We start from the raw sequence: 23,256 nt of genomic DNA, 5'->3' as shown, positions 1-23,256 counted from the left end.
TCCGACCCAGCCGTCTGCAGGCGGCCTAAATAATACACCGTGTGCATGCTGTGAATGCACATTATACCTTGTGTGCATACTGTCTGTATATGATGCTCTGGATGTTGTATAACGTTTGTATATGTGTGTTCTATATAAATATTCCCAGCGCTGCAGTGAACGGACTCCAACAGACATATAAATGTGCTGGACCTACTTCACAGGGTGCCTCACACCGAGTGCACCCCTCATCTAAAGAAGCGTTGTATAATCCCCTGGGCCCGCCCCTTCCGCATGGTCCGGACCGCTCGCTGGGGATTTTTATTTAGTTTCTGCTATTGTCTATCTCTCTCCGGTTTATACTTATATATTCTAATTTCCCTCCGATGCTCTCCATGATGTGATGTCGTAAGGACCGGCGACCAGCATATCTATCACCTCAACCACCCGATTATCTGGTTCTTCCTGCCGGCCTGGATCTTTGACCCACCGGCGCTCCCCAGGGAAACCCGGTTACCGCAGGGTGAGATAAAAATATTATATTTATTAAATTGGTAAATATAAATCCCCCCCCCCCCCCACTCTGGGGCGCTGCCTTCTGATCTCTGTTCTGTATATATATATATATGATAGAGTATATGTGTCCGACCCCATATTCCTGTGTAGAAGGCGTGTATGGCCGGTGGATGATGGTGCTGTATGTATGGTGTGAGCGCTATGCGCATACGGGTGTTGTGTGTATATATATATATATATATATACTGGCTGATATACTCGGCTTCGCCCCAGTTAGTTTGGTACAGAGAACAGGAACCGAGGATTATAGTATGTTCCCCACTTTGCCTGGTTCTTCACGTTACCCAGGAAACACCGCGTGGAGGTGACCGCGTGCTTCCTTGACTAGAATTGTATAATCCAGTTGTGACCCCGTTACTTTTCCTACTTAGGATCTAAGGAACATTTGCGCCAAATGTCATGTTTGTCCTCCATGGGGAGTAAGGCCGCTCTCACACAGCCCGCTATTTACTGCGATGCTTAATCGCGGCACAGCGCCTCCATTGATTTCAGTGATGTTCTGCCGACTAGCGCTCGGACGCAGCATGTCTAACGCTGTGATTTTCAAGCGCTGTCTGCTCTATTTTCGTGCATTTTAGCACTTTTTAACGCACCTCATCACCCATAGTGGGGCGCTTCAAAAAACGCTGACAAATAGTGGAATGCCTTAGAAAAGGCCGCACGAAATCGCAGTAAAACGCCATGATGTGCTAATGCGTGCGTGAGAGCGGCCTTAGGGAATTAGTGATGAGTCAGGCCGGCTTCACACGGGCAAGATTCTCCCACGAGTCTTGTGCCTTGCGGGATGTGAATATGATCCCCATTCTTTTGAACGGGGTCATACGCATGAGCGATTGTTTACCCACATTGCACCACAAAGCGATACAGGAAAAGAATCGCGACACGTACCGTCTTTGGGCGCGCCTTCACATCGCAGCGGCCATTGTTGTCAGTGGGGCCGGCGGCAGCATCGCTCCATGTGCTAGATGCACGCGATGCAATGAGGCGTCTCACCAATGAGAACAATGGGAGAAACTCCGTGATCAGCCGCGGCGGAGGATCGCTACTTCTCCGAAGTGATGCCAGATGTTTTTAATACAAAAGACGCCTCGCATCCGCGGTGAAATCGCACGTTGACGAGCGCAGTGTGAAGTCAGCCTCAGAGTCGGTCAGTGAGGGCTCACATTATATATAAAATGTGTGATAACTGTCGTTATCTGTATATACAGGGGGCATATGGGATGTACAGAAGTGTATATATGATGCAAGTGATGGTTATATATTTTTTGCTCGGTATATATGTGTTTTAACCCCTTAATGACACGGCCCTTGTTTTTCCATTTTCGCTTTTTCCTCTCCCCTTTTAAAAAAATCATAACTCCTTCATTTATTCATCGACGTGGCTCTATGAGGGCTTGTATTTTGCGGGCCGAGTTGTGTTTTTCAGTGGTACTATATAATGTACTATATAATGTAAGGAAAAACTTCTCAGTGGAGTGAAATGGGAAAAAAACTAAATTCCACCATCTTGGGTGTGTCTTGTTTTTACGGCGTACAGACTGCAACAAGAATGACCTGATCACTTTATTCTATGGGTCAGTACGAATACTTATAATACCAAAGTTATATAGGTTTTTTTTGGGCTGTACTCCTTTTTTTTGTTTTTCGAAGATATGTAATTTTTAAAAATTATTTCCTGCTTCCATCGTCTGACGACTATAACTTTTTCATTTTTTCGACATAGTTGTACGACATCTCATTTTGTGCGGGACGCCCCATTGTTTCCATTGCTACCATTCTGGCGTACATACGGCTTTTTGATCATTTTTTATTACATTTTTTCTTGGATATAGGGGTGACCAAAAAAGCACAATTCTGGTGTTCTTTATTTTTATGTTCTGAGATGAGCGAACCTACTCGTTTCGAGTAATTACTCAATCGAGCACCGCGATTTTCGAGCACTTCTGTACTCGGGTGAAAAGATTCGGGGGGGGCGGCGTGGCGGAGCGGGGGTAGCAGCGGGGAACAGGGGGGAGCCCTCTCTCTCTCCCTCTCCCCCCCACTCCCCGCTGCAACCCCCCACTCACCCACGGCGCCCCCCGTATCTTTTCGCCCGAGTACGGAAGTACTCGAAAATCGCGGTACTCAGGCAAAAAAGGGGCTTGGCCGAGTAGGCTCGCTCATCTCTAGTTCTGATGATGTTCGCCATGCAGGGTAAATAATGCATTACTTTGATAGATCAGACTTTTACGGACGCTGCGATACTAAATATGTTTTTTTGTATTACTATTTAGATCCCTTTATTATAAATATGGCAAAAGGGTTTTGTTTTACTTTTATTAGCTTTTTTAATTTAATAATCAGTAAAAATGCAATTTTACCTTTTTTGTTAGTCCCCAGAGGGGACAACAACTTGTGATGCGTTGATCGCTCCTACAGTATGATCTAATGTATAGCATTACATCATACCGCGATCTGTGGTCCTGTGATGTTAAGCGGTTAACTCCTTATGGACATGGCCTATTTTGGGCTTAAGAACGCAACGATTTCTGAGGGATTTTCATTTACAGTTTTCAAGAGCCACAACTTTTAATTTTCCAGTCGACAGTCGTATAAGGTCTTATGTTTTGCGTGGTCAACTATAGTTTTTATTAATTAACTCTGCCATTGTTTTTAATTTTTTTTTTTTTTACAGCGACAATCTAAGGCCTCATGTCCACGGGGAAAATCAGGCCCGCCGCGGATTCTTCATGTAGAATCCCGCAGCGGGTCCCTCCTGCCTCGCGGACATGATGCCTAAAAATCAGAATAAACTCACCTGCTCCGGAGGATGCGGATCTTCCTTCCTTCGCGGACGGATCTTCATTCTCCGACCCGGCGGATGTGCTCGACACGCCGGCGGCGTGCCGGGCACATCTGCCGGGCCAAAGAAAGAAGATCCGGCCGCGAAGAAGGGAAGAACCGCATCGTCCGGAGCAGGTGAGTTTAATTCTGGTACGGGTCTCCTGCGGATCCGGACAGCTTCGATAGGCCTCAATAGAAGCCTGCGGGAGCCGTCCCCGCGGGAGACCCGCACGAAAATGGAGCATGTCCATTTTGTTTCCCGCACGCGGATCCGCGCCTGACGCGGGAAATGACATCCAAAGGTATTTAACTACCTGCGGGTGTGCAATGCATCCCTATGAGGCGCGGATCCGCGTGCGGGAGAAACGCTGCGGATTCTAAGCGCGTGGACATGAGGCCTAACAGTATAAATGACGCAATTCATTTTTTCTGCGGTTCGATACGTTTACAACAATGCCAAAAACATAATTTTTTTTAGGTTTTTCCACTTCATCACATTCAAAGTCACATAACGTTTTTGATTTTTTCATGGACAGAGCTTTGTCAGGGCTTGTTTTTTGCGTCACGAACTGTAGTTTTTATTTGTACCATTTCGGGGTACATATGGCTCTTTGGATTGCCTTTATTGCTCTTTTTAGGAGATATTTGCTGCGCAGGATAATTCGTGTGCTCATTACCGACACAATGATACCACATATGTGAGGTTTTTCTGAAATTAGTAATTTTTTTTCTTGCAAATAGCGGTAAACAAGTAAAAAACCAAGGTATTTTATTTTATTTCTTTACATTATTTCTTTAGTTTATTTACACTGTTTATTTCTCTGAGGGCTTATTCAGACGTCCGTATATTGTCCTGGTTTTTACACCCGCCCAATATACGGTGTCCCTTTCTGCAGGGGGAGGAGGCGGTCCGGGAGCAGTGCACTGAGCTCCTGCCCCCTCTACGCCCTTCACCACTGTTTACAATGGGAGGGGCAGGAGGGTGGGGATGGCAGAGATAAGTTCCGCCTCATCCTGCCCCCTCCGCTTGCATATAGTGGCGAGGGGCAGAGATGGGGCGGGAGCTCAGTGCACTGCTCCTGGACCAGCCCACCTCCTCCACCTGCAGAAAGGGACACCGTATATCGGACAGGCGTGAATAAGCCCTGAAGCGGACCTGCTCCATAGCAGCAGTGATTGCTATGGTAAGGCATTGCATGACTTCTGTACAGCAATACCTTATCGCTGGTTATAGCGCTCATAATCAATGGGTGAAGCACAACAGCGCCGCTAGACTTAACATAAGATCTTTGACCCGGCCTGAGAGTCACTCAATGCATCAAACTCTAATTTCATGATTTTACGGCGGTGGTGACGATGTCACAAATCTAATGACACCAAAATCATCCACCCAAGGTCACACAAAGGGGTCAAAGTGCGGTGCAAGAAAAGCCTGCAGGCGGTTTTTATATAAGATTCGTTTCTCTTCCCCACATTCAGAAAATCCGAACCGTTTTATTTTTCCGATAACGCAGCTGTCTGAGGGCTTGTTGCTTCTTGTGGGGCGAATTGTAGTTTTTTATGGTTCTCTTTAATGCACCATATAATGTATTGTGAAGCTAAATAAATCCGCTGTGGGATGTCACTATGAACACTGAGGTCGCTGTGCGCAGTCACTATTACCGCTGGGGCGATAAATAAGTGGGTTTTGGGTTTCAGTTTGGGCACTCGGTCTCTAAAAGGTTCGTCATCACTGCTATAGGGTGTCTGGGGGACGCCAGGTCTGATTCTGCTGCGATATTTCACAGGTGGAAATGGACCCGGCCATGGGCATGAGGCCATACTGTGTAATGCAGTACCATAGTATTGCATTATGCTGTATGCTGACAGTCAGTCTCTTCATGGTAGCCTTGGGAATCTTCAGGAGGCCCAGGGTGTCATGACAACCAAACCGCACCTTGCAATCTCATCGCGAGGGGGCTGTTTTGGACCACTAAATGCCGATTGGGGCATTTAAATGCCGCTGTCAGATCGATTTAAAGGATTAACAGCTGCGATCAATGTGAACGCTGATGGCGGCTGTTACAGGCGGGTGTCAGCTGTCAGAGACAGCCGCCCTGCCATGGATGGAGCGGATGAGGGGTAAAGTGGTTAGTCTTCTCCACTGCTCCAGGCTTCTTCGCTGGCTTTTGTTGACATGCTGCTGGGGTGACATTTTCATATACACACATGACTGCCGTGGCCAACCCCTGACCCCAGCCGTGTGCGGCGGCAGCGCTATCCCAGCACATGAGCCAAGGGGGGGCTATAGCATATTTCCATCTGCGTGGAATTTGTGTTTTTTATGAAATAGTGAAAGGAATGTAGCCGCGATCTGCTGTCAGCGCAGTTCTGTACGTTTCTGGTCTTGTCATCTTTTGCTAGGATATAAAGGTTTTGTGGCCTGTATACATGTGAGCGCGGCGCATAGGTGCCCATGAGAAAATGTACACCACCTACCATAAGGTCTCATGTCCACGGGCGGGTCGGATTCCGTGGCAGTAGCCCGCAGTGGATTCCCACTCTGTTCGTGGCCGAGGACACTGCTTACCCGTCCGGGTCTTCTATTTTCTTCACTACGTATGTGTGCGGCAGTGCCGGCTGGCGTGCCGCCGTACATGCGCAGTGGAGGATTTTTTTCAAGTCTCCTGCTTTCCCGCGGGATCCGCTGCCCGGCGGCACAGTTAGATACGCGTGGGCCGCGGGTCAGACTGCTTCCATTGACTGCAATGGAAGTCGTCCATGAGGGATCCGCACTGAAATGTAGCATGCTGCAACTTGTTTCTAGACCGAAAGGTCCACAAATCAAATCCACATGCTTTATTTCATTGCGGACGGCCATGTTTCCCTTTGTGTATCTTTCGGTTGGGGACATTGGGCCTCAGTGTTTGCCCTTGAGCCTTATTGATGGTCATTACAAATGCTCTGGTCATCAGATGCGCTCGAGCTGACTTGTCTATATGCACTCCTCACTCAGTAAGTAACGGCCATGTTCTGTGATTGACTTGTCCTTGTGAGGCGAATTACAGGAAGAGCAAAAAATGGATGGGAAATACAATTGTCAAAATCATTTCTTACACAGCTAGGGTAAAATAAAAGCTGTGCTGTGATTGGTTGGTATGTATTATACTACTGACGTAAAGTAAAAGCTGTGCTGTGATTGGTTGGTATGTATTATACTACTGACGTAAAGTAAAAGCTGTGCTGTGATTGGTTGGTATGTATTATACTACTGACGTAAAGTAAAAGCTGTGCTGTGATTGGTTGGTATGTATTATACTACTGACGTAAAGTAAAAGCTGTGCTGTGATTGGTTGGTATATATTATACTACTGAGGTAAAATAAAAGCTGCGCTGTGATTGGTTGGTATTTCTTATACTACTGAGGTAAAATAAAAGCTGCGCTGTGATTGGTTGCTATGGGAAACCCAGATTTTCTTTAAAATCTCAATCCATGTTAATGTGGCATTCATTCAAGTTTTAGGCTGGGTTCACACAGGGCGGATTTGCCGCAGCAGATCCGCCCGCGGCCGCTAATCTCGGGATTAGCCAGCCATGTGGATGAGATTTCTCAGAAACCTCGTCCACACGGGACGGCTAATCCGCTGCAGTAAATCCGGTTGAAACCGCGGCCGCGCTCTCCCTTTATGGGAGCACCAGCCGCAACGGAAAAGCATGCCGCCGAGCTGCTTCAAAGCTGCCGCAGCTTAAACCGCGGCGGTTCTCCCGGCGGAAATCTCGCGGTTTTTGCTGTGGCCAAACCGCGAGATTTCCGACGGGAATCCGCCCTGTGTGAACCCACCCTTAATCCGGGGCAACGCTGGTACCCCTGCTAGCCTAATAATCACATACGTGCGGCAACGACGTCTGCCCTCAGTTGTCTGCCCGTTTGTGGAGGCACTCCGCTCCACCGCACTTTATGGCGTTGTCTGGCCCTGACAAATGTATGTATGCACTTCTGTATGGCCATTACAAAGCACTTTGTAATATACTTTGTGCTTTGTAAATCAGCCATACAGAAGATATATACTTACCTACAGGAGTGCTCCCTATCTTCAGTCTTCTCCTCTTGTCGGGCCGTAAACACACGTCCTCGGGCCAGGGGTGCGCGCCTGTTTTTTTGCGCATGCGCAGCAGCGCCTGCCGGCTCAGGAACACGCGTCAGATTATTCGCGCATGCGCAGTCCGTACTAGAGACGGACAGGAGTGTCCACCGGTCATCAGCTGAAGGGTAAGTATTACTACTGGGAGCGGGGGCTGTCATAACTTCTCTCATGGGAGTGGGGGAGGGGGCTGCCATAACTTATTGCAGGGGGGGAGGGGAGTGGGTTGTATAACTGCCCCTGCCACCGACCTGCCCAGCGAGCCACCAACCCACCCACTATAATCCTGCCTGTGCAGGGAGGAGAGGAGGTGAGCTGTGACTATTGTGAATGGTGGTCCTGTGTTATCTATATGTAGGTGCCACCTCTCAGTGTAATCCTGTCTGTGCAGGGAGAGGAGAGGTGAGCTGTGACTATTGTGAATGGTGGTCCTGTGTTATCTATATATAGGTGTCACCTCTCAGTATAATCCTGTCTGTGCAGGGAGAGGAGAGGTGAGCTGTGACTATTGTGAATGGTGGTCCTGTGTTATCTATATATAGGTGTCACCTCTCAGTATAATCCTGTCTGTGCAGGGAGGAGAGGAGGTGAGCTGTGACTATTGTGAATGGTGGTCCTGTGTTATCTATATATAGGTGCCACCTCTCAGTGTAATCCTGTCTGTGCAGGGAGGAGAGGAGAGGTGAGCTGTGACTATTGTTAATGGTGGGTCCTGTGTTCTCTACAAATAGGTGTCACCTCTCACTGTAATCCTGTATGTGCAGGGAGGAGAGGAGGTGAGCTGTGAGTATTGTGAATAGTGGTCCTGTGTTATCTATACAGATGTGTCTCATCTCAGTGTAATCCTGTTTGTGCAGGGAGGAGAGCCATGACTATTTTGAATGGTTGAGGTGCGGACAACTAGTTGCTGTGTGGGTTAGGGTGCTGACAACTTGTCGACGCGGGGGTTGGGGTGCTGACAACTAGTTGCCGCAAGAGTTGGGGTGCTGACAACTTGTCGCCGCGGGGGTTCAGGTGCTGACAACTTTTCGACACAGGAGTTGGGGTGGTGACAAATAGTGGACGCAGGAGTTGGGGGGTGACAACTAGTCCCCGCGCGGGTTAAAAGCTGACAACTAGTCGCCGCAGGAGTTAGGGTGCTGACAACTAGTCGCCGCGGGGGTTGGGGTGCTGACAACTAGTTGCCTCAGGGGTTTGGGTGCTGACAACTAGTCGCCGCAGGGGTTGGGGTGCTGACAACTTGTCGCCATGGGGTTTGGGTGCTGACATCTTGTCGCCGCCGGAGTTGGGGGGCTGACAACTTGTCGACGCGGGGGTTGGGGTGCTGACAACTAGTTGCCGCGGGGGTTGGGATGCTGACAACTAGTTGCCTCGGGGGTTGGGGTGCTGACAACTAGTCGCCGTGGGGGTTTGGGTGCTGACATCTTGTTGCCGCGGGGGTTGGGGTGCTGACTAGTCGCCGCGGGAGTTGGGGGGCTGACAACTTGTCGACACAGGGGTTGGGGTGCTGACAACTAGTTGCCGCGGGGGTTGGGATGCTGACAACTAGTCGGTTTGGGGTGCTGACAACTTATCGCCATGGGGGTTTGGGTGCTGACATCTTGTTGCCGCGGGGGTTGGGGTGTTGACAACTAGTCGCCGCGGGAGTTGGGAGGCTGACAACTTGTCGACGCGGGGGTTGGGGTGCTGACAACTAGTTGCCGCGGGGGTTGGGATGCTGACAACTAGTCGCTGTGGGGTTTGGGGTGCTGAAAACTTATCGCCATGGGGGTTTGGGTGCTGACATCTTGTTGCCGCGGGGGTTGGGGTGCTGACAACTAGTCGCCGCGGGAGTTGGAGGGCTGACAACCAGTCGCCGCGGGGGTTGGGGTGCTGATAACTTGTCGCCGCGGGGGTTGGGATGCTGACAACTAGTTGCCTCGAGGGTTGGGGTGCTGACAACTAGTTGCCGCAGGGGTTGGGGTGCTGACAACTTGTCGCCATGGGGTTTGGGTGCTGACATCTTGTCGCCGCGGGGTTTGGGTGCTGACATCTTGTCGCCGCGGGGGTTCGGGTGCTGACAACTAGTCGCCGCGGGAGTTGGGGTGCTGACAACTTGTCGCCGCGGGGAAGAGGGGGGGGCTGTCAGTGTTACTTGTCATGTGGGGGGAAAGGGGGCTGTCAGTGTACTTGTCACGGGGGAGGACTGTCTCCGTAACTTGTCGCACGGGAGGGGGGCTGTCACCATAACTTGTCGGGAGGAGGGGAGCTGTCGCTATAACTTGTCGCACTGGGAGAGGCGGAGGGGTGTTCTCACCATAACTTGTCGCAGGGGGGAAGGGGCTATTGCTATAACTTGTTGCACGGTGGGAGGGGGCTGTCACCATAACTTGTCACAGTCGGGGGGGAGGTGCCTGTCAAGCGGGTATTCTCTCCCCGCCCCTCTCCATTCACTTTGCACAGCGGACGTTCAGTACTGAACGGCTGCTGTTTACACTGAACTCTGGTCGTTCAGGATTTTATCCTGTGAGTATAGACAGTCTCTCCTGACCCCGCCCCCTCTAAGTACACTGTACAGCAGGAGAACATGCTGTCCTGTGGAGGGACTTAGAGGGGGCGGGGCCTGGGCAGGAAGAGACTTAGATGAGTTCACTAGAGGTGGGCGTGGCCAGGACGGGAGCTGAGCGAGGCCAGTCATTGGGAGCTCGCACACAGAGGGGGGAGAGCGCAGGGCATTGTGGGAAGTCAGCACAACGGCGCCATCTTTGAAAGCTGCTTTGAACATCAGATATCAAAGTAAGAAACTGACCTTCCGGCTGATCTGCCTGCCTGAGCCCTGTATGCGGTGTGTGGGAAAAATCACATCTGCATGCTTGTCATTGCTTTGCGGACATCCATGCATCCCTATGGACGGCTTGATTTGCGGTTCTCCAGCGCTGGTTCCACAAATCGAATCCGCCTGTGGACATTGGGCCTTACTTTAGCATGTATACTATTAGTATGGATATCCGGCAGCGGACGTGGTACTTGTGTGACAGAATATATGATGTGCTGCAGGGATATGGTGTATTATTGGGAAGCCCGTCCCGACGGCGACTGCAATCTATATACATATCTCCATGCTCAGGAGAATTACTCAGCGGCCTTAGGGCTCATGTCCACAGGTGCCCTCGCAGCGTTTTACCAGTGTTTGTGATACCGCGTACGGGCAGCGAGTGTACTGTGCATATCTGCGTATCTCACGGCCGCGGTCATGCGCAGTGTAGCTGTCTTTTTTTTAATCCCCCGCTGTGTCGTATCTGCGTTGCGTATGAATCGCCGCCCGTACATAATGTATTGTGTATGGACAGGTTTGCATACGCTGCTTATACAAACGTATACGGCTCACTCTGCGTGGTACGCCGGAGAATAGAGCATGCTGCGATCTAGTTCTCGCTGGTATCTACATGCAGTGTCTATACGCTCATGTGCAAGGACTAATGAAGGTCCATTTACTCTCATTAGCTCCATTCAGCACGCTTTACGTGGCCGTGCAACGCATGTGTAATAGGCGGTGAAAGACCACCCGAGGACACGAGCCCTTAGGAATAATAGTTATAATGTAAAGGCGTCCTCTGTTCCTAATCCACAAAGTACTCGGGGTGAACCAACATGGAGGTCCCTCTGCATGCCCCCTCCGCCATATTTCTGTAGCCACGGGCGGAACTGTTCAGCAGCTTCCAGACTTTTGTTATATTCTTGGCGCATCTAATTACAATATTTCCCAGTAAGCAATATTCTAATGAAGCTTCTTGTACAGGATGGGCCACGGAATATTAGCCCGTCACCACACTCTCATCAAAGCTGTCTAAAAGAAAATCTTTGTTGCCATAGCAACCAATCACAGCGCAGCTTTCATTTACCTCAGCAGTATAAGAAATGAAAGCTGCGCTGTGATTGGTTGCTATGGACAACATTGATAGACTTTCTTATAGACAGTGTGGGCTGCCGTCCTTCTTTTCCGTGGACCACCCTGCAGATGCTATGGTGATGATGAGTGAGTGTGAGGCATAGCGTGTAGTTACATCATACGTACACAGGGGGCGCACCGCTTCAGCCTAAGATTGAGGCAGAATTTTGCCTTATTCAGTTTAGTAAATCTCGCACTTATTCGGAGAGATCGCTCAGCTGTTTGAGAACAACGGTCATATTGCTTTATTGTTACTGCATTGTAGATGGTAAATATAAGGTATATGTCTATGTTTAAGGACTCTCCGGTTACCGGACAACCCCTTTTCAGTAGGACGCCCTGTGTGAAAATAATATACAGAGATACACGCGTACCCCAGGACTCAGCACTGCAGCCTGCTGCAGACTCAGGGGGAGGGGCATAGGAAGTCACATGACCTCTGTAGCCAATGATAAATGCAGCATCATGTTCTTGAACTCCTGGCATCGCGGCTATCAGGGTCTGAGCGCCGATGCCAGGAGAATGGATGGTGACACTGCAGCTTCTCATTGGTTGCAGCGGTCACCTGATTTCCTGTGACATCATCTGTCAGTGGGATTATGGGCATCTGTAACAATTTACACTTTCAACTTTAACCTCTTAGTGACAGCCCCATTGCCTTTTTACGTCCTAGCTAAGCGGGCTTTAATCCTGGAGGACATAAAAACATGCATCCTCTTAGAATTAAAGCCCTATTGCCCCCCCCCCCGGCAATGTGATCCGGTGTATAGCGCCGATCGCAATTAAATGAATAAATAGTTAAAAAAAGATTAAGATTCAGCTGCCCTGATGGATCCGATCCATCAGGGCAGCTGAGATTACTCACCCGCCTTGTCCGTGGTCTCCCACGGGGAATTGGTTCTCTGGGACCCGTCACCGCTCTTCTGCATATGTGTGCCAGATGTATGACGTCATGCGCATGCGCAGAAGGCCAGGAGCCCCGGCAAATTTAAAGTCTCCTGGATGCCGACTCCTGAAGGTAGCCGGGAACCAGGAGATGTCACTGGAGACCGAGGTGACCGGTCCCCTGTGCACGTGATTGCCACTATTCAATGGAAAGCGGCGATCACGAAAAAGTTTTAAAAGGTTGGAAAGAAGTTTGTTCCATCTCCTCTCATGGATCGGATCCATAAGGAGAGGTGAAAATACTCACTCGGGTCCTCCGCGATGTCCCAATCTTCTGGGACCTGAAGTATCCTTCTGCGCAGAGGGGCTCGTGCCCCGGGAAATTTTAAATCCCTCTGCTCCTGGGTAACATGTGCAGAGAGATGTCACCGGGGACGTGATCACTGTTATCCAATAGATAACAGTGATGATTTAGAGTAAAAAAAAATGGCACCGATAAAAACTATAGTTCGCCATGCAAAAAATAAGCCCTTATATGGCCGTGGCGACAAAAAGTGGCTTTTGAAAAATGGATATAAAACCCTGCCAAAAATAGCTGCATCCTTAAGCCCAAAATAGGCCGTGTCCTTAAGGGGTTAATATAAGACAGGGTCTTCTTTTTAAGGAAGCACGGTATCTTAGCGTCTGTTACGCACTGTAGAAGCCTATTGAAATCAATGTGCATGCGCAAATGCACACAAAATACACAGGAAACCTGCGTAATCGCTACGTATTTACCCACAAAATCAAGAAGATTTCGCACGTTTCTATTACATGCGGAAATACGCTGCATATTTATGTGAAGTAAAAGAATACCAATACGCCGCAAAGCGCAAGGCAACAGCGTATTTACAGACCGAAATACGCAAGCGCCCATGTGAATGCGGAGAAATGGTTACTTGTGCTGGTCTTCATTTTCTTGTTACCTCTATAGCTCCAACATATTCTGCAGCAATGTACAGAGATTGTCGTCCCTAATATCTGTCATGGTCGCCGGTAACGCTCACAATGTAATGTTTCTACCGCAAACACACACTACACGCGCCTGCAGATGCGGGACAGTTTCATCAACGGCCATTTAACCTAGACATGTGTTTGGCGCTAGTAGTCCATAAGCGTGCACGGGGGGCCATAACATGCACATGTCAGTAAAAGTAGGTGGAAATGATTGGAATCCTGGCCAGTGTCAGTAGATGTTCTACAACTTGTAGGCAGGACATACAATAGTGCAGTCTGGTCAAGAACGTTGCTCATGCGTTTTTCTATCCTTCTGTTTGCAGATGGCGCAGAGGGATTTTTCATTTGTGAATCCGTGTTCAGTTATCAAGTCGCATCAGCGCTGAAGCAGGTGAAACATGGTAAGTAACGAGTGCAAATCATGACCATAATCCAGTCTACACCAGCAAACAGAAACTCATCCTACAGATTTCTCTTCTATCAAACTGTATTAAGTAATGCATGCCTGTTTTATGGCTGAGGGAAGTGAATTAAAGAGTTTGTAAACTATTGGTGACCTATCCTGAAGATAGATCATCAATAGTAGCTTGGTGGAAGTCCGTTACCAGGAACCCCACCGATCAGCTGTTTGTAGGGCCAATGCACTAAGTTTAAATCTGCAGGAAGCAGACAGCTTCCTTCTCAGTGCGGTGGCCAGCCCTGGCATTGCAGTCATTGAAATGAATGGAAAATTTGATGCAATACCGAGCCCTGCCACTGCAGTGATTATGGAGCTGTCTGCTTCCTGCAGAAATCAGCTCAGTGCACCAGCCCAGAAACAGGTGAGATGGGACGGGGAGCTGGTGAACTGAGATCCCGTCCCCTCTCTGACCCTCGCCATTGCTTGCAATGGAGGGGGCATAACAGGATGGAACATAGCTCCGCCCCTGACCCAACCCTCCATTGCAAACAGTAGCAAGAGGCAGAGAGGGGGCGGGAGTTCAATGCACTAGCTCCTCCCCTTGCAGAAAGGGGCAGCGTATATCAGCCGGGCGTGAAAACCTGACCGATATATGCCCGTCTAAATAAGCCCTAAAGGGAGAATGGTGGGGTTTTGGCATTTTTATTGTTGTTTTTTTTATAATTTTTTAACTTTTTCATTTTTTTTACATTTTTGTCTTTTTTAGGGAACTTGCATAATCCTTTTTTTTATTCTTCTAATACTCTGGAATGCTGAGGCATAGTAGGGTATTAGACAGGCTATGAAGCTCAGAGTCTTAGCGCCATAGCCTAATTTAGCTGGCAAACCCGGAGGCTATATTCAAGCCTCCGGATGCAACTGAGACCCTTCAGAACCGCCTGATCACATTGCGAGGGTTCTGATGGTGACACGGCTTTCATTTGACAGCCGATCACCAGCTCTCCCTGCCATGGAGACCATTGGCCGGCTTCTGACGAGCCGATGGTCCACGTGGCAGGGAGAGCTGTCCAATGGTGACAGAGGGAGCCCTCTGCTTCTGTCAGCCCTTTACATGCTGCAGTCGCACAGACCACAACATGTTAAAGGGTTAAACAGCGGAGATCAGAGGTTTTCTCCGTTCTCAGCTGTCAGCACTTTACATGCTGCGGTCACAGAGATTGCGGTATGTAAAGGGTTAAACAGCGGAGATTGGAGGTTTTCTTTGTTCTCTGCTGTAAGAGCTGGTGCCCGGCTATCATCTGACAGTTGGTCACCAGCTCTCCCTGCACGCGGACCATCAGCCGGCGTCTGAAAAGCCGATGGTTTCCGTGGCCAGATGTAAACAGTGCAGGGAAGAATCGGAAAGTTGCCGGTAGATCGGTTATATCTTCCCGCTTCTTTTTTTAAAGTCCTGCACTGGTTCTTTGTGGGACTATGCAGGCAGAGCACAATGCCACAGCTTATGGCATTGTGTTCTGCATGGTCCTATAGTGAAACATAGCCAGGAAATCTTCTGGGCTATGTCACTATGGGCAGCGCAGCTAGTCCTGGAAAATTTCCGGGCGTGCCACTGAAGAGGTTAATGCTATAACTTACAGATCTTGAGATATACAACTATAACAAGAGGTATGAGTTACTACAAATGACTGGTTACTTTTGTACTCATATGACTTATGATTTAAGAAAACTATAAGACTAGACTGTGCTAATGTCATGAGGTGGTAAGGACTTCTGCAAAGGTTGGGCTACATTTGGAGCCTTCATCACTAATTCTGACTAGAAAAACAGCGTTGTATGCAGAGCTATTTTTCCAATCAAAACGAGAGACACTTCAGAAGGCACAAAATTTGGCAACAGAAATATCAACTTAGCTTTTTAAAGGCTTACATTATCAGCACATTTGCAGTATGATATTTCCTTCCCCTTCCCCCTCCACCCCATGCCATGTTCATTTTCTGCACCAACATTTTGAAATATGCACCATATCTTGGGATATGCATCAGTCAGAGACGGTCCTCCAATCAGCATTGCCAAGACAGCTGGCGCAGCCCATCAAAGCGTTGACTGGTCTAGAACAGTGTTTCTCAACTCTAGTCCTCAGGGACCCCCCTATATGACCTGTCGGGGGTCTCTGAGGACTGGAGTTGAGAAAAGCTGGTCTAGAAGTCTTGATTTTCACAGCCAATTATACTGTAGAAAATCTCCAAGATTTTGTTGGCTTTCAAGGAAATGCACCATTTGAGTTGTACTTTGCTATCGTTCACTGCCTCTGCTTATGCTACACCGTAATTTACTGACCATAAGTCAAGTAAGGCACCCACTATTTGTATTTTTTTTTTTTTTCAAAAACTTTTTATTGAACATTTTCAAATAATACATACAGATGTTTCTCATTGGATGTAAACAAGTACAAGTACACGTTGTAAAATGAACCCTCCTATCCGCGAGTAAAGTAATGTAAACAGTCAAGGGAACGCAATATTGTTTTGCTGTTACTAATAATGTGCATCAATATACTATTACGTTTTGCCCTCAAATGACAAAGTTTCTTCTTAAAGATAAATTTGCAATATTATTAACGTGTTCAATGTTTCATTAAGGAATTCTGATAATTCCACTTCCCGATGAGAAAATTGTATAGTTTTACTAGTTATTATAATTAAATCTCTGTATTTTCTGAACTAAAAAACAACTTTATAACTTGAACTTTTGCCAGTGTCTCCACACATAATTAAATTTATGTAAACCATTATTATTCTTTGCTTGGATCCTCTCATAATAATAGTGATCTGCCATCATGTCTAATACTTCTGCGATGGTAGGGGGTACCACTGATCTCCACCTCCTTGCTATCAGGTTCTTCGCTGCTAAGAGGAAGTGACATATCCATTTTCTATCTTTTTGGGGTATAAGTTCGCAATCTATGAGTAGGAGCGCCAACTGTGGAGAGCCCGACAGCCTCACACCAGTTATGATCCGTATATTATTGAAGACTTCTCTCCAGTATGGTTGAATTATCGGGCACTTCCAAAATAGGTGATACAGGGATCCCTCACTCCCACAACCTCTCCAACACCCACCGTCTACTTCTTTAAAACATCTAGCTAGTTTCGCAGGTGAGTAATACCATCTGGAAATGATTTTTTGATGAGTCTGGAGTAATCCGGCAGAAAGGGTGGATTTATTTGCCCACGCAAAGGAAATTAGCCACTGAGCCGGGGAGAAGTTTTTATTTAAGTCACGTTCCCAGTTGATTAGGTGCATTTTCTTAGTGTTATTCATATTACCAGAAATACAGTCGTATATTGTTTTAGTCGATAAGCCCTGACCCGAGAACACCTTTTGGAGCAGTGTTTCTAGATGTGTAGGAATATAGCATTTCTCCAGTCGAGAGCTATTTAGAAAAGAGACAACTTTTATGAAAGAGAATAGCTCTGAGTTTGGTAGATCGAATTTTGTTTGAAGTTTATCAAAAGTGAGCATCTTATCTCCATCAAAGAGATCGGCTATCCATTCAATCCCCCTCTTTTTCCATTCCTTTATATTGATGTCCTGGATATAATATAGGAGAATTTCAATGGGGAGCCGAACCGCCCCTGATCTAGGAGCCAATTTATAGTTGTTTGCTAGATGTTTCCAGCATTGCATGGTGTTTTCCATCATAGGAGAGAGATTGTGCGTTAACGAGTGTGTGCTAATATGAGGATACAATGCTTCTATTATGGAGGCCACGATAAGCAACTCTAGAGGTCTATTATGATTGATACTTTTTTCTATGTGCCCCCAGGGGGGGATTGACGGTTTCCTCGCCCATGCCCCTGACTGTCCAATAATGATTGCTTGGTAATATGCCCAAAGATTCGGAACTCCAAGGCCCCCCTGACCCCTTCGCAAGTGCAGGATCGAGGCAGCTACTCTAGGCCTCCTCCCCCCCCAGATAAATGAGGAGAGTTGTTTTTGAAAGTTGGCTATCGAATATCTTGGAATAGGATAGGATAATGTTCGAAAGAGGTAAAGGACTTTCGGGAGGATTAACATTTTATATAAAATTATTTTGCCAACCCAAGAGAACTCCCTCTTTGCCAGGTCAGCTAGTTCCGACTTTAGTGAATTAAATAACGGATCTAAGTTGGATGTAATAATGTTTGTCTTGGATTGGCATAGTTTAATCCCTAGGTATGATATTTCTGTGGGCCATTGAAATGTAAATTCTCTCTGGATGTCTAGTTTTAACTTCTTGTCTATGTTTATTCCCAAGATTTGCGACTTATCTACATTAAGCTTGTAATAAGAAGCACTGCTGAAGTGTGCGATTTGCTCCCGCACTTCTCTCAATGAATTTAGGGGGTCCTCCAGAGTCAGCAGAACATCATCAGCGAAAAGCCCTATTTTATGCTGTCTTATGTTGTTGGAAATTCCTTTAATTTTTAGGTTTGTTCTGATTGCTTCTGCTAAAGGTTCGATTACCATCACAAACAACAGAGGGGAGAGGGGGCATCCCTGACGGGTACCATTCGTTATATAGAAAGGGGAGGACAAGGCACCATCCACTAAAATTCTTGCCGATGGTTTCGCGTAGAGTGCTCGGACCGCTTGAAGGAAAAACTCCCCCACCTCAAACTTCTGGAGAACCGCAAACGCGAATTCCCAGTGGACTCTATCGAACGCCTTCTCCGCATCCAGGGAAAGGAGGAGAGAAGGCGCTCGACTCGAGCCCATTATCTCAATCAGGCTTTGAGTTCTGCGCGCCCCATCAGCTGCATTCCTGCCTTTTGTGAACCCTGCTTGATCACTATGTATGATCTCTGGTAAGACCTCCAACAGTCTCAAGGCTAGGATTTTTGAATACAGCTTAACATCGGAATTTAATAGCGAGATGGGTCTGAAATTTGCCGGGACTGTTGGTTCTTTACCTGGTTTAGGTAACGTTATGATAGTTGCTTGAAGCATTTCTTCAGGCATCTCGCCTTTAGCCATGAAGTCGTTGAATATAGATGTCAATCGAGGGGATAGGACCGGGGCAAAGCACTTATAATATTCGTTCGACAGGCCATCTGGCCCGGGGGACTTGTGACTTTTGGATAGTGATATCACTTTGTTAATTTCACTAATCGAGATGGGTTTATTCAGGGCGATGTTGCGTGATCCCATCGATGGGAGGGATATCCTGTCCAGGAAATTTTTTATAATTTCAGGAGTAGGCTGGGGGGTCTCCCCGCAGTCTTTTAAATTGTATAAGTTCGCATAAAATTTTTGAAATTGTTCTGCTATCTGTTGCGGGTGGGAAATACGTATTGTAGAGTTAGTCGGGCATTTTAAATATGGGATTTTTGCTCTTATTTGTCTCTTTTTGGCCATTCTTGCCATCAATTTCGAAGGTTTATCTATATTGGTGTAGTAATTAGCTTTTGAGTATATCAGACCCTTATTATAATTTTCTAGGAGTTCTTTCCGTAGTTCCTGTCTCAGTGAGGTCAACTCTGATTTAGTATTTATTAGGGGGAATTTTTGTTCTTTCTCTTCTTGTTTTTGGATTCTGCCCAATAAGGAGTTTATTTTTGCTTGTCTGTTTTTCCTATCTATTATTTTTAGTTTAATCAACTCTCCCCTGATCACTGCCTTATGGGCGTTCCATATAGTGAGGTTGCTCGTTTCCTGATTCTCATTAAGAGCAAAATACTCAAGTAGAGCTTGTTTTATTTGTTCCTGAGTATTTGGTGATTTGAATAGGCTCGTATCGTTCCGCCAAATTCTGGTGGGATTAAAGGGAGGGCCTACTTCAAGACTAATACTAACAGGAGAGTGGTCAGACCACGTGGTTATCCCTATAGAGGAGTCCGTTATGGAAGAAAGTGTCCACCTATCCACTACCACCAAATCTATACGGGAAAATGTTTTAAATCTAGGTGAAAAAAAAGTGAACTCTCTGGATGAAGAATTGAGGCACCTAAAGGTGTCGTACATGCCTTCCTTGTGCAGCCACGGTTGTAAGGTGGGAGCTGTCCTGTGTCCAGCTGTTGAATCTGCATCCTTGTTCGGTATAATATTAAAATCTCCGCAAATAACTAATTTCCCTTTTTGGATTTTCCTGATTTTTTTCATTATTTTATTTAGGAAAGAGATTTGGGAACTATTGGGGGCGTAGATATTAGCTAAGGTGAGGGGGGTACCACCCAGCGTCCCTTGTAAAATAATGTATCTCCCTTTTAGGTCAGTTATTTGATTTTCTACAGAGAAGTGACAGCCCTCTTTAAAGGCTATAATCACACCCGCATGTTTTTTGTTTTGGGCCGTGGCCGAGAAAATTTGGGGAAAAGCTTTATTCGTGAATTTGGATGATGTAAGTTCAGTAAAATGCGTTTCCTGCACACATAGTACATCTACCTTATGCATTCTTGCATCTCTCCAAATCATTGCCCTTTTAAATGGAGTGTTAAGCCCTTTGGCATTTTGCGAGAATATCTTAATAGACATGGTATTTTTTTAGAGATAGCATAGTGTGAGAAATCTTGCTGGCATTATAAAAAACAAACATAACATAAATTGAATAACATAGAAATACTGTCACAGGTCTCTTTCCAGACATTGTCTTACTCAGTAGGTCGTTGTGCACTAGAATCAAGATCTGTGCCACATAACAGAAGAAATTCTGTAAATTCTCAGGGTTAACCTGGTAAATGATGGGGGTAAAAGTCCGCCTTATAGAAAGAAAAAACCCATCAGTTACTCACAAATTCTATGAGATCAGTCCTTCCGAAAGGTGCTTTTTACGGCGGGTTGGTAAACTCATCTCTTGACGGAGTGGGCGGCAACTCCCTTCTGTTGGATCCATTTTTGGGGTTGGGAAGCTTGCTCGGCTGTGTCACGTCCAGTATCTGAATATTCCACTGCTTTAGGATCTTTTCTCCTGCTTCCGGGGAGGAGATGACATGCATGACATTATTTCTATGAATTAGTATTTTTGTTGGGAAACCCCATTTATATGGAATGTTCGCTGCACGTAAGGATGTTGTTATCTGCGAAAGGGCTCTTCTTGCTCTTATTGTAGATTGTGATAAGTCCGCATATAGACTTATGTTAGCGAATGCAGGTGGTAGCGATTGGTTCTGTCTAACCGCTAGCATCAGTTCCTCTTTTATGTGATAAAAATGCAGCTTAGCAATTACATCCCGTGGCACCGCATCTGGTAGGAAACTTGGCTTGGCTAGCCTGTGGATCCTGTCGATTATACAGTCCCGGTCATTAACGTTGGGTATAGCTGATTTTATTAGTTTGACGAGGAACTGTTTTAATTGCGCTTGGGGAACACTTTCAGGAATGCCTCTTATCTTTAGATTGTTCCTCCTACTCCTGTCTTCTAAATCGGTCAGCTTGTTTTTAACAGTCTCTAGCTCCTCCTCTAACGTATAGTGGGCATCAATTAGGCTATTGTGTGAAGCTGTAATTTCGCCCATTTTAGTTTCCACGTGGTCCGCACGGGCTTCCAGCTCATGTATAGATTTATTAGCTGTGGCTGATAGGGCATGGATGTCTTTTTGCAGGGAGCTGTGAAGAGCTAGAATCATATTTTTAATGAACTCTTCTGAGGCTGGAGCGTCAGAAGATGGCACATTCATAATTAGCTCATCCCCAAATTGTAGCCTTTGTTGGCATGTACTAGAAGAAGGAGAAAGACAGGGTCTCTGCTTCTCAGGGCTGGTGGAGGGGGAGGAGCGTTGAGATATAGATGGCGACTGAGAGCAGCTCAGCGCCATTTTAGGTGTACCTGCTTCATTAACATGCAGATTATCATTCTCCTCACTCACCCTCTCCTGAGCGGGTTCTCTTGGCTGCTTCCCTCGCGCTTTCCCTCCGCTGACAGTCCGCGGGATCGCTCCCTCCGGGAGATGTGTGGGGGATTGCCGCTCCTCTCCGCTAGCTCCGGCGCTTGCACTCGGAGCGGCGCCATCTTGGATGCTGCGCTGCTGTCTTGCCGGGCCCCGAGAAGAGAAGAAGTCCGACACCTTGGTAAGCGGTGTTTTTGAGCTCCTTCTCTTAGGCATCTCTTCTTCAGGGTAAGATGAGTTCCTCTGCTCGTTCTGAGAAGGCTGGGGTCGCTTAAAGTCGCTTTTTCTGGGTCTTTAGAGCGGAGCTGTCTCTCACTCGACTTTCCTCCGCTGCATCAGGCCACGCCCCCACTATTTGTATTTTTGATAAAGGCATTTTATGCAAAATTAAAAATGGGGTATTTTACACTTGGATGGACCTCTTTTCTCAATCAAACTATCCACTTCCTCTGAATATCCAGCCATATTTGATCCTGATTGTATAATAAACCCTCCATCCACAGCCAAAAACTAGGCTGGATTCACATTTGCACTATTATTTCCATTGTTTGGCTCCATCATAGGAGCTAAACATTGGAAGTGCTGGACCCCATGCTTAACTGACATGAATGATGTCCATAGGACCCAGTTGACTAGCATGGTGTCCTCCGGGCTTCCGCCAGGCTGCTCGGGAATCTATGTCAGCTGTGTGCCGAAGACGCTTGCACAGATATGAACAGTCTAACCTGTGCCTACACTAATTTGGTAAAGAAGCATCCCTAAAGAACCTTCTAAGTCTTCTAACTGCTCAGACAGTCTGTCACCAGCTTGAGAGCACCTTGTAAGTGTCAATGTACACTGTGATAAGACTATGTTCCTGTCAAAAGCAGTGATTTCTTATGATCCTTCTCAGTGATTACCCGACATCATGGAGCAACCTGGAGAGACTGGAGAGAATCCTGTTCTAATTGCAGTAACATTTGTTTAGGTCTAATCTTTTCAGATCAACAAGTATCCCGGATGGAGAAGTTGGCCGGATTAGTGGAAGAGTTGGAAGCAGATGACCCCTAGCCCACTTCGACCCCTGAGCCGGACCATACTAAACGATTAAACTGTTATGTGCAAGCATGAGAAGGTACTACCAGGGCTCAACATCCTCTACCATGTCTTCAGTTGTTCTTCTAAAACCAGCATCTTATACTGCAGTCGTTGCCGCTCCATAGAATGAGTCTACAAATCGCTACACGTTGAAGTCTTCTACCATTTGTGACTATCCCGACCCATAAAGCCGTTTACCATTGTACCTTCACTGGGAATGAACAGGGACGATTGTTTTCAGATTTGTATACAGTGAAAACTTGTGTATAATGTTACATTTTTGCTAAATGTTTTTATTTTCTAAAATAAAGATGAGTTTTGTAGTTACATTTTTATTAGTGTTTTAATTGTGAGGAAAGATGTAATGTTGTGCCAGCAAGAAAAAACTAAAGTGTAATTTAGAAATCCACTGTCCAGGGTGTAGAGGTATCTAATGACCTCTTACAGTGCGATGATCCCTATACTTCTTTAATTTGCTCATTTACATTTAACAAAAGTCTCTCTCAACATGCATACATGAGCCTATGGTGCCCATGACCCTGTCACCAGTTGTCCTTCTTCGAACCGCTTTTGGTAGGTACTAACCATTGCATCTTGGGAACCGCC

General features: G+C 46.8%; 1 long non-coding RNA gene across 1 annotated transcript; it reads left to right on the top strand.

Annotated features, from left to right (window-relative positions):
• Positions 1 to 195: 195 nt before the first annotated feature.
• Positions 196 to 22,977, top strand: LOC136626040 (uncharacterized). The gene is made up of 3 exons (XR_010792611.1): positions 196 to 502; positions 13,632 to 13,709; positions 22,556 to 22,977. It is a non-coding gene; the product is annotated as an uncharacterized lncRNA (long non-coding RNA).
• Positions 22,978 to 23,256: the final 279 nt, after the last annotated feature.

The sequence above is a fragment of the Eleutherodactylus coqui genome, chromosome 4, assembly GCF_035609145.1.
Source record: "Eleutherodactylus coqui strain aEleCoq1 chromosome 4, aEleCoq1.hap1, whole genome shotgun sequence".
Taxonomy (NCBI): domain Eukaryota; kingdom Metazoa; phylum Chordata; class Amphibia; order Anura; family Eleutherodactylidae; genus Eleutherodactylus; species Eleutherodactylus coqui.
Note: the sequence above shows the minus strand (reverse complement) of the source record. Positions and strands in the feature narration are given on the sequence as shown.